Below are 11,872 nucleotides of genomic sequence, written 5' to 3' on the forward strand. Positions count from 1 at the left end.
CACTCTTGCACGTTATGAGCAGAGAAATCTAATAACTTGTACAACTGGTTTACCTTTGATGGGTCTCGTTGGCTGTCAATGTACGGCTTATCTGACTGGAAGCGAGCTTATTACTAGTCAAAATGGCTGCTTGTTGATCCACCAATCAGAATTCTTTTACTCAATGTATTGATTAAAAAAGGGAAGTTTACAAAGGAGTATAATGACAGCATTGCTAGTTATTGTCTGTGACAATGCTAACTTGATCACTTCACATTGTTGAATGGGTTTCAATCGATGTCACCATTACCATACTGTCTAATTTACTAATGGTCTTTAATTTCGGGGAATTCCCGTAACCCCACCCCTCCTTTTCTATACAGATGGCTCTCAAAAGGCAATATGCTAGCAAGATTCATTGAACTTGAGGATGAAGTTATGGAGTCTTTAACTGCTCAAAAAAAGCAGAAACTAATACTATGGCCGCAATGTCGCTAGATGACCTTGAAACAAGCATCGTTCACTTAGCTGACATTTTTAATGCTCTGAATGAGATCAATGAAAGCTCCAAGGTCGAAATGAAAACGTGCTGACAGCATATAACAACATCAATGCTTTTAAACACAAATTGAAGTTGTGGCAGAACTGCTTGCAATCAGGAAATGTGTACTTGTTTCCATGTTTGAAGGAGTTACAGGAGAAAGCAAGGAATTCTGTCTCAAAGTCATTGCCAGAAAGAATAGCAAATCATTTAGTTGCTTTGCAAGAAGAAATTAATAAATACTTTCCCCTGTAAGCAGTGACCAAGAAACGAGTTAAATTACCCACAAATCCATTGAAGAGGTATCGGGATGAGATTTAAGGAAATCTGCAAAAGTTTCTTAAACTAATCGATGCTTCAACCATGAAAGATGGGTTTAGAGACTTCTCTATCGACGGGTTTGAAGTCCGTGCTGGTGGAGTGCATTGACAAACATGCATGTGATGCTGCATACGAGTTTTAATGCCATTTTCAACTAGGCCTACTTATCAGATTTTTCAGCAATGGTGGCTATCAAAGGAAAAACGTGAAATGGACTTGCTGCAGCCGCAGATCTAAGATGTTCAACAACTCAGCACCGAGTATTTCGGAGCTAATAAAAGTCAAACATCAGGAAAGGTTTCATTGACACTGAATTGTCTCACAAACTATTCGTTATTGTGTGTCATACCTCGGTATTGATTTTATTATCAGAAGTCAGCTGTGTTCATAGCAAACTAGACCAATCAGAAACAAAAACTAAAAATTGAAAATTAAAAAGTAAAAGCTTGTTTTGCATAATGCTGTACTATAATGTAGATTGACAAGGCGTCTGGTAGAAGGTGCAAAGGGATTTTGGAGAAATAGGAATGTAATGGATGATTAGACGAATGAAAGATACGATTTGAGTGTTTAAACACTAAATATGTAAAAGTAGAGTTAGCTCATTAGCATTAATTAAAGGTAGAACTGCCCATATTAAGTAGTGAAGCCTGATTATATGTAATATATATTTATTACATGTGATATTTAGTACTGATCAAAACAGACATAATCAAACTATTATACATGGTTTGCTTTGTGCGTTAATAACAGAGGGTCAATATGTACTCAGCTGCGGGAAAATATTCAAAAAAATTCAGTACAAAATTTCACAGAAGAAAATGGCTTGAGGGACCTGAAGGTCTGCTGAAAAGTGGAATAAGTAGAAAAAGGCTAGTTACTGTTTTAGACCATTAAATGTGTATGATATTCGGAGGGGTGAGGTAGGAAGTACTAGTGGGTATACTCTGATCTATTACATTTGTATGGTGACAGTTTAGTGACATGGAGAGCAGGTTCTTTGTTTACTTTGTTATACAAAATGTCAACTACAAGATATACATGTAAGTAATAATGCCAGGATTTTTACATCACTTCCTTTTAGACTAGTGATGTCAGCCAGTTTAGCTTTCACGGGACTAGCAGTTCCGTTGCACTCATGATGCGCACTGTTTGTCAAAGCAGAACTAGATACTTTATACATTTCCTTTGATTTGATATATTAAAACCTTTTGCCAGTTTCATGTTGCATCTATGCAACTTGACACCGTCATAGCGTCCCAAAAGACTAGATATTGTTGCACAAAGAACTTAGGTTAGATGTAATTACCGGGAAAAACAATCATGAAAAAACAGAATGCTACTTGCTAAGATATTGCTAGCGAAGTTGACAAAGTTTATCATAACTTCTTGTGAAGCAGATCAAATGTGCTAAATTGCTGCGTTATTCGTCAGTTCATTGTTTTTTATAGCCAACATTCAGTAGCGGATGTTAAGCCGTGACATTCTATCATAATTTGGTTTAACTTGTACAAATGGCGACAGCATCTTCCATTTCTATTTGCTTGACACACTTTCTCCAAATTTTTATAGAAAAGATAGCCAACATTCACTAGCAGATGTTAAGCCGTGACATTCTATAACAATTTGGTTCAACTTAATTTTACAAACGGCGACAGCACCTTCCATTTCTATTTGCTCTACGAACTTTCTCCAAATTTTTATAGAGAACATAGTCCACATTCAGTAGCAGATGTTAAGCCATGACATTCTATAATAATTTGGTTCAACTTGTTCAAATGACGAGAGCATTTTCCATTTCTATTCGCTTGACGAAATTTTTCCAAATTTTTATAGAAAACATAGCCAACATTCAGTAGCAGATGTTAAGCTGTGACATTCTATAATAATTTGGTTCAACTTGTACAAATGGCGACAGCATCTTCCATTTCTATGCGCTTGACGAACTTTCTCCAAATTTTTATAGAAAACATAGCCAACATTCAGTAGCAGATGTTAAGCCGTGACATTCTATAATAATTTGGTTCAACTTGTACAAATGGCGACAGCATCTTTCAATTCTATTTGCTTGACCAACTTTCTCCAAATTTTTATAGAAACATAGCCAACATTCAGTAGCAGATGTTAAGCCGTGAAATTCTATAATAATTTGGTTCAACTTGTACAATTGGCGACAGCATCTTCCATTTCTATGCGCTTGACGAACTTTCTCCAAATTTTTATAGAAAACATAGCCAACATTCAGTAGCAGATGTTAAGCTGTGACATTCTATAATAATTTGGTTCAACTTGTACAAATGGCGACAGCATCTTCCATTTCTATTCGCTCGCCGAATTTTCCCCAAACTTTTATAGAAAACATAGCCAACATGCAGTAGCAGATGTTAAGCTGTGACATTCTATAATAATTTGGTTTAACTTGTACAAATGGTGAGAGCATCTTCCATTTCTAATCGCTTGACGAACTTTCTCAAAATTTTCATAAAAAAACATAGCTAACATTCAGTAGTAGATGTTAAGCTGTGACATTCTATAATAATTTGGTTCAACTTGTACAAATGGCGACAGCATCTTCCATTTCTATTCGCTCGCCGAATTTTCCCCAAACTTTTATAGAAAACATAGCCAACATGCAGTAGCAGATGTTAAGCTGTGACATTCTATAATAATTTGGTTTAACTTGTACAAATCGCGACAGCATCTTCCATTTCTATTCGCTTGCCGAACTTTCTCCAAATTTTTATAGAAAACATAGCTAACAGTCAGTAGTAGATGTTAAGCTGTGACATTCTATAATAATTTGGTTCAACTTGTACCAATCGCGACAGCGTCTTCCATTTCTATTCGCTTGCCGAGCTTTCTCCAAACTTTTATAGAAAACATAGCCAACATTCAGTAGCAGATGTTAAGCCATGACATTGTATAATAATTTGGTTCAACTTGTACCAATCGCGACAGCATCTTCCATTTCTATTCGCTTGCCGAACTTTCTCCAAATTTTTATAGAAAACATAGCTAACAGTCAGTAGCAGATATTAAGCTGTGACATTCTATAATAATTTGTTTCAACTTGTACAAATGGCGACAGCATCTTCCAATTCTATTTGCTTGACCAACTTTCTCCAAATTTTTATAGAAAACATAGCCAACATTCAGTAGCAGATGTTAAGCCGTGAAATTCTATAATAATTTGGTTCAACTTGTACCAATCGCGACAGCGTCTTCCATTTCTATTCGCTTGCCGAACTTTCTCCAAACTTTTATAGAAAACATAGCCAACATTCAGTAGCAGATGTTAAGCCGTGATATTCTATAATAATTGGGTTCAACTTGTACAAACAGTGAGAGCATCTTCCATTTCTATTCGCTTGCCGAACTTTCCCCAAACTTTTATAGAAAACATAGCTAACAGTCAGTAGCAGATGTTAAGCCGTGACATTCTATAATAATTTGGTTCAACTTGTACAAATCGCGACAGCATCTTCCATTTCTATGCGCTTGCCGAACTTTCTCCAAATTTTTATAGAAAACATAGCCAACAGTCAGTAGTAGATGTTAAGCTGTGACATTCTATAATAATTTGGTTCAACTTGTACCAATCGCGACAGCATCTTCCATTTCTATTCGCTTGCCGAACTTTCTCCAAATTTTTATAGAAAACATAGCCAACAGTCAGTAGTAGATGTTAAGCTGTGACATTCTATAATAATTTGGTTCAACTTGTACCAATCGGGACAGCGTCTTCCATTTCTATTCGCTTGCCGAGCTTTCTCCAAACTTTTATAGAAAACATAGCTAACAGTCAGTAGCAGATGTTAAGCCATGACATTCTATAATAATTTGGTTCAACTTGTACAAATGGCGACAGCATTTTCCATTTCTATTTGCTTGATGAACTTTCTCCAAATTTTTATAGAAAACACAGCCAACATTCAGTAGCAAATGTTAAACCGTGATCTCTATAATAACTTGGTTTAACTTGTTCAAATCGCAACGGCATCTTCCATTTCTATTTGCTTGACGAACTTTCTCCAAATGTTTATAGAAAACATAGCCAACATTCAGTAGCAGATGTTAAGTCGTGACATTCTATAATAATTTGGTTCAACTTGTACAAATGGCGACAGCATCTTCCATTTCTATGCGCTTGACGAACTTTCTCCAAATTTTTATAGAAAACATAGCCAACATTCAGTAGCAGATGTTAAGCTGTGATATTCTATAATAATTTGGTTCAACTTGTACAAATGGCGACAGCATCTTCCATTTCTATTCGCTCGCCGAATTTTCCCCAAACTTTTATAGAAAACATAGCCAACATTCAGTAGCAGATGTTAAGCCGTTATTTCTATAATAATTTCGTTCAATCTGCACAAATGGCGACAGTATTTTCCATTTCTATTTGCTTGCCGAACTTTCTCCAACTTTTTATAGTACACATAGCCAACATTCAGTAGCAGATGATAAGCCGTGACATTCTATAATACTTTGGTTCAACTTGTTCAAATCGTGACAGAACCTTCCATTTTTTGATGTTAACCTGTGAATTCTATAATAATTTGGTTCAATTCGTACAATTGGTGAGAGCATCTTCCATTTCTATTTGCTTGACGAACTTTCTCCAACTTTTTATAGAAAACATAGCCAACATTCAGTAGCAGATGTTGAGCCATGACTTCTATTACAATTTGGGTCAACTTGGGTCAGCTCATAAGCTAAAAGCACTCCTACAGCTCTTCACGCAGTTTAAGTTATTATATCAATCATACCCAACATGCAACAGCAGCTCTCGAGTCCTTTCCTTTGCATCTGTCGACCTCATGTGCCCATCTCCAAGTTCATATAGATTGCATAGCCAACATAACTTGACCATATGTTTAGGTAGGAAGTCTATATGAACTGAGCATGAATTAGTCAATGATAACTTTTCGTTGTATCTATCAATCTTCTCGCACTTTATTCCCAGCCTTGACATTGCAGATTCTCTGTGTTCTCAAGTGTGCTTTCGCGCAAAAGACTCTAGAGACTTGGATCGACCGTGCCAACACCTACTTGTACCTCCAGATGAGGATGGAGTGGTGTCTTGCTCTTGTCACAGCCACTTTATATAGCGGAAAGCTGGGTATCTGTCAACTTGCATTATGTAATAACCACAGCTCTGGCACCAGATAAACTTGTTGAGGGTAGATTATAAACGATATTTTCTCACTCCCTTTGTTTCTTGGCCTTAGTTTGACTTTGAGATATTAAAGAGGATTATAATTACGCCCTGTACTCTATTTGGGAAGGGTCAATCTGACACAGTCACTCCTCTGTTTCTCCTAATATTGAGATTCAGAGTTTTGAGAGGCAGCAAAGCTCTCACAACTTTCGAGTCATCATTATTTACGTACCATATTTTCATTGACGCTGCCCTCTGCTCTTTTAGTCTACACACACAATTACCTAACTTCAAGTCTTCTTTGTATTAATTTGTGTTTTTGCTTTTATTATACCGCATGCTGTATTTTGCTTATAATTTTTTAATGGCCTCATATATAAAACATTTTTCTTGCAATTATTTTAATTGACTTCCCAATAAAAGCATATATACTTTACTCGTCAGTGTACTAATAGTTCTGTTAAGTGAAGTGCAAAATTATGGCCAGCCCGCGTTTGTTGTTTATTAAAAGATCTTCTCATCTTAGCTTACCTCTATAAATCTATGCACTATTTTGAAACTTAAAGTTTACTCTTTATTTAACTAATTTAATTTAAATCTTTAGTTTTTCGCCTGCAAAACGTTGCAAGCCAAACTAATTTCTGGTCCAAAACTAAAAGCAAATTTTTTAATCATTGCATATCTTGAACAAGTCTTGTTGAGCTAGAAAGAACGCAAGAGACATCTGAGGAATACCGCAACAGGACATAAATATCTCAAAACAAACGGCTGTCTATAAATTTGGTCTCAAACCATTGTGAAGTCATCTCAAAGTTTTCACGACATGCGGCATGAGTCAGTTTTTGCTGAAGAAAAACGATAGAGATAAAATGCATAAAGTTTCAATTGCATATTTAAACTGTTCCCAAGTTCTGCCCAAAAATGATATATTGAGTTGTTTAATTTTGGTGGTATTCAGCACAGCAACCTAAATTAAACATAGCATACCATAAAACCTCTAGTTGAACACCAGTTGGTGCTCTATTTTTCAACCCTTCCTCTATAGAGGCAGCGTTTAAATAGAGGCTGTCGGTGTATTTTTCAAATGCCTAGTCAGAACTTTGAGATGATACATGTAAATTTAGCCCTTTTTATGGGCAAAGCAAAGGCTGCCTGTATTTTGCTTTTCCTTTCCGGTAGAGTGATCTTAACGCTTTTGGATGCATAATTCTACTAACTCATGTACCTCCAACTTGTCAAAGATTTCTCAATAAATATGCATTGAAAAGCCTCGAAATATCTTTACCAGTTGATCTCTTATAAATATCTTATAATTATAATAGCGTATTTCATATTGTTTAGGAGTTGCAATAATTTTTCACACCACTATTTATAAATATATACCTTAAAAGGTTTAGCCTAACAAGTCCATGAGCACAAGTTTCTCAGACTAGGCTGTATTTCATATGAGTGAACACAAGATAAATGGTGACTATCCAAGTATAAACTTTTGGCACTTTGGTGACAATAAGCTGAAAATATCCGATTTCATCAAAGAACGTACATCGCTTTGTTTCTGTAACTTATCCCAAGGCATTACGGATGCTCAAAAGTTAATGTTATTTTATAAGGGCTAGCAGTCATGATGGCTTTTTTGAACTGGCCAAGTTCATAACAGAAAAACCTTATAGCTAATTGGAAATTACAAGGTTAAAGTTCATCTAGTCTGTTGCTGACCTAAAAAGTTCACCTAAAAAGTTGCTGACCTTCTCAGTGATCTCTTGTCCCAAACAATATACATGTACTAATATTTGTTTGGGACAAGTTCAATAGCTGTTCAGTAGTTGTCTGCCATCTCTATTTGATGTCTCTTTTTGGTTCATAATAACGTTTAGCTAGATTATCCATCTTTTAAGGGTATTTGAATGGATAAAAATTATTAATCTCATGCTGCAGAGCAAGTAATATAGAGCTGTCCATTGTACATGTAGGTTTGTGTCCAGTTAACTGAACTCCTTCCAACTGCTAGGAAAGATGCAGCTCATCTCTAGCAAGGCTGCTAGCCTATGTTCTGTGTCCGATGTCTACACAGCTGTGTCTCTTCTTCTGTTACATATCTGCTCAATACATGTATCTGAAGCGCTGCTGTATCAAAACTTTAGCATTGTTTTAATTTCTCCCGAATGCAAGCTCGTGTTACCATGGTAACATATGAGCCTTATCAGACAAGATGGGAAGAAGTTTGTATATAGGAAGCAATAGCTAGCACTAAGGCTATTATATTCCTATGTTCTGTAAAAAACTAAATGATTGCGTGTCTTGTAACCTTATATTTAAGAGATAGCCTTAGGTTGACTAAAGCATCTACACAAAAACACTTTTGTACAAACATGCTTCAACCCTCGCTTAGGGAGATAACACTAGCAGTTCAATACGCAGCAAATCACAATTTCATGATAAATCAAAGCGAGCTCATCATAGCTGTCGTCCTGCATAAATTCATTCTAAAGTTTACAAATATGTTAAATGCTTGCTTACGCTTAGTGTATGAGTATATTTAATTATCATTAATTATATTGATAGATAAATTGGACAAACTGATCAATTCGCAAAGTCTAAATACACCTTAATTATGACATCTAGAGACGCACTCCAATTTTACATCTGTCTGTTGAATGTAGGTGTCCATGGCCTACTTTGGAGGCAAGTAAGATTGGCTCAAGCTATTGAGAGTGCCATAGGAAAAGAAAGGTTTCTGGAATGTTCTTGAAGTAAGCCACCATCATACACTCTTTCAAGCTGCTGTACCCCTCCATATGAGAAAATTAAAGTATTGTTAGTTTATAAGTTAATTTAGTTTGTAGGTAGCTTTATCAATGGCTAATTGCTATGTTTGCGCCGACAATTAAAAGGCCAAGTTTCTAGTAGCGGAAACAAACAGTAAAAATAATGATAGAAAACAAGCTGTGGTGTATCTACTTACAATTCTAAAAAATTACAATTAAATAGCGACACAACCTTAAGAGCTCATTTAAAATTTATTAGTGGCCCACTCCTAACTTTTTCCTGTCAGTAATTTTGCCAGGAGTCTGCTTGTAGATGCTGCCCCAAGTGTGCTTTGTGATAATGGTTAATAAATCGCTCCTTCGATAACAGTATTATCTGTAGAGAGACAAGGAGTAGCTTAGCAGGAGTAGGTGAGCGTACCCACAGCACACCGTTGATGGGCTCTCGTGATCTCCAGGAACAACCACATGACAAACTACAACAGTCTTATTAGCCAATCACAAGTTATCTCCTTTATATTCATGGCCACTGATTGGATCTGCATTTGTGGAGCTTCTCAAAATCTCTTTTAGAGACTAGAATGCTTTGAAGGTTTTTCTATCCACTTTGCATAGCGAGTGTAATTATGTAACCATTTAGTGATATATCGTATTACAGAAGGAAATGAGGTTTAATCAAATTTTAGACACTTCAATAAATAACAAAGTTTTTTGAAAAATTGGATTTATGCTATAGTTGCCAAAATATTTATGAATACACAGTTGTCAATTGTCAATTAGAAGGTATTATTTTTGTTAGTACAAGCATCTCTGTGACTAAATATACCTGAACAGCTTGCATTCGCTCTTGCAATTAGAGCTTCACTACATGTACATTGATTATACCATAATTACTCATCTCTCGGCTGGCACGTGTACTCACTGTCCCAGACACCCTCCATTATGCATAGCATTTAAAGGATTAGAAATTCTCTCTCCATTATACTTGTAATCTAGGATAAATATATGTGCAAACTAGTGGAGAGCGGAGCTGTATTCAGAGCAACCTTTTCTGAGCTGTATTCAGGGCAACCTTCTCTGAACTGTATTCAGGGCAACCTTCTCTCTTCTTTCTTCTGTTGAAATATTAAACTCATAATTTCCCATTATCAAGCATCTCAAAGAGAAATTTATTGAATGTCACAAAACTTTATTATCTTACAAACTTATAAAATATGCATGATGAAAATTATATTTTTTTACTAAACTTCCCATATAAAAAGTAGCAAAACAAGCTGAAGCAGGTGTCTCTCTCCAATGACGCGATTTTTAACAGGACGGCTGATTTGAATCAAAATATCTTGCAACAAGTTCTTGAAGATAGAAAAACGAGTCCAACAAAAATTAGTGGGATGAATCAAATGTGTCCAATTATAGCTAGCTAATAAAATTTGACAGGTACATTAAGGAGAAAGAAGTTCATTAACGTTTTCTTTTCTGTGAACCTTTGAAAACGACGACACAAGCGCTGAATATCTTCAATGCAATGAAAAACTCTCTAGACATGATGTTCTTTTAGATGTCATTTGTTCAGCATGTTCTGATCAGGCTCAAACCATGCAGGAAAATAGACCAGGGTTTGCTGCTCTCACGCAAAAAGAAATCCCAGAAATTAAGTTCTCTCATTGTGTCCTGTACAGACGTTCTTTAGTAGAAGAAAAAGCCTTGCCTTAAACACTGAAGAAACTGTTGGAGTCATGTGTAAAAGTTGTTAATAAAATTTGGGGTTGTGGTATCAATGTTCCAATCTTTCTGCGAAGAAATGAGAAAGAAGCACTCTGTTCCCTTGTACTACACGGAAGTAAGATGGCTGTCATGTGGCCGAGTTCTTCTTCTTTGAGCTTCAAAAAGAAATCAAGCAGTTTATTATTGACTGTGGAAATTATTTGGCAGAGCTGGTTGAGACCAGCAGTTGGTACAGAACCTGGCTTATTTGGCTGATATTTTTACCCACTTCAAAAAATCCAATATCTCATTGAAGGGAAAGGATTTAACATAGTGGTTGGTAGCGACAAACAGGTTGCATTCAAGGAAAAGCTGGCATTGTGGACGAGGCAAATTGGAAAAAGCAATCGCTCGAATTTTTCATCATCAGATAACACAGTTGCTGAACTGAGCTGGTGCTTCTGAAATAAAAGAACACCTGGATCTTTGGAAGTCATTTGATGACTACTTCTCAGTCAGCGAGTTGCCCAAGTGAATAAGTGGATCAGAGATCCATTGCTCTTAAATCTGCAGGACATGGATGACAACAATCAGCTCAAAGACAACTTCATCAAATTGCATAATAATCAAGCAATTCATATAGAGCTTGGACAAAAGAACTTAACGGATTTCTGGGCAAGTCAATTAGAAACGTTTCCTGGATTGGCAGTCGAAGCAGTTGGAGTGCTGGTTGCATTCACAACAACATACTTGTATGAGAATTGTTTTTCTGTTCTTGCTCGTATCAAGACAAAATTTTGAAGTCACCTTGACCCCAACATGATATGTGAGTTACTTTCAGCTTTAAACTTCTATGATTTGATAAGATTATTGAGATCAATCAGCAACATAGAAGTGACTGAACGTCACGAGTTGTTTAATTTTGTTGTCACTAATAAATACTTTTATCAAATTATATCTATTTTATATTGTTTAATTATAGTAATAAAATATTATTTCAATTTTTTTCGTTTTGGACAGCAGAACAATTGAAAAGATGTTTTTAAAAAACTTATGTCTACTTTGTTTCCATGGACACGTATTCTTATAAATTTTCCAGGGCTACCAGGTGACATTATTCATCTGCAGGAGGTGCCAACAGTGAAAAGGTTAACAACCACTGCCCTAGAATCAACCAGTCTTAATGTGTTTTAATAAAAGTAAATGAACATTAAATAAAAAATTATTTTTTTCTGAAGGTAAATTTGACCTTACATATAGTTTTGCTTTGGTAATAATGTTGATTTTGAAACCTGTGTATTTCTCAAGGTTCATTCAGAACTGTGATAAGAACAGGTACCTCAGCCTTTTATGACATTCATATATATTGCACATTCCAGCCTGGTTCATTGATGATCATGT

This window comes from Watersipora subatra, chromosome 4 (assembly GCF_963576615.1).
Source record: "Watersipora subatra chromosome 4, tzWatSuba1.1, whole genome shotgun sequence".
NCBI lineage: Eukaryota > Metazoa > Bryozoa > Gymnolaemata > Cheilostomatida > Watersiporidae > Watersipora > Watersipora subatra.